This window comes from Octopus bimaculoides, chromosome 2, assembly GCF_001194135.2.
Source record: "Octopus bimaculoides isolate UCB-OBI-ISO-001 chromosome 2, ASM119413v2, whole genome shotgun sequence".
Taxonomy (NCBI): Eukaryota; Metazoa; Mollusca; class Cephalopoda; order Octopoda; family Octopodidae; genus Octopus; species Octopus bimaculoides.
Genome location: NC_068982.1, coordinates 186,006,260 through 186,007,539, shown reverse-complemented (window position 1 = coordinate 186,007,539; position 1,280 = coordinate 186,006,260).

Sequence of the window (1,280 nt, the reverse complement as noted above, 5' to 3'; positions counted from 1 at the left end):
TATATACATTTATTTGATGTACTTTTTTTATATTCAATATCCATAAATACATAAACGGTAGCGGGGCACAATGAGTAATATTTCCTGCATTTTTGACTTTGAAATAAAATACATTTTTTACAAATGTTCACTACCTTACAGAAACTATATCAGCTAATTTGTCTGTCCTTGTTTGTCCCCTCTATGTTTAGCCCCTTGTGGGCAATAAAGAAATAAGAAACTATATCAGCTAAGCAAATGACCTTTTCTAAATGCATTCAAAACACTATAACATATTCAGAACATTATTCTAGAAAATTATCACCGTTCCCTTTGAGCATACAGAAAACAAACTTGGGCGGGGCAAAATGAGTAAGACAAGATAAGGTAAATTTTCCTCTTCAGTTTTCTAGAACTATACCAGAAAAAAAAGAAGGGTCATGCACATCAAAATCCGTCTTTAGACATCGGGAAGGTGATCAAAAATGCCACAGGAATTTAAAATAGTCATATAGACTTATAGGGCCGGTTTCCCGGTTTTCATGGCATGTATATTCCCCAACCGGACGGGACGCCGGTTCACCGCAAGATTACTCATTTAGCCTGTTGAATGGACTTGAACAAGGTGAAACGAAATGCTTTGCTCAAGAACACAACATGTCGCCCGGTTCAGGAGTCGAAACCAGAATCTTACGATCGTGAGTGCAACACCCTAACCAGTAAGGCACGCGCCTCCATAATTTCAAACAAATAGAAAAAAACAAAACAGAAATTACTCATTTTACCCCACCTCCTATAACAGATATTAAATGAAATTTAAGCACATACGTGATATGTTTGATATCACTAAATATCTGTCGAATATATCCGTACCGTCAACATATCGCTATCCGTCCTTGTATAAAATTCTATGAATGTAGTTCCTTTGGACCCTATCTCTATTTTGGGTCTGAACCGCTTAATCTGGTCTTTCTAAGTTTTGGCAAGAAGAACATCGAATACGATCGTTTTATTTCTTGTTATTCATTTTATTTATTTCAAGAATCGTAATTCCTATAAAAGAAATCCCTGTATGTTAAGATAATCATCTCCACACACACACACACACACTTTATTTGTGGGTTAACAAAACAACCAATGGTTTCATGCAATAAAGATCTTCACAATTGTTCAAGCGTGCCACGTAGAGGTGTTGTTAGCCGTCCCCATTATGAATGAAAAGTGAATATATATACACACACACACACACACACACACACACACATATATATATATATATATATATATATATATATATATAT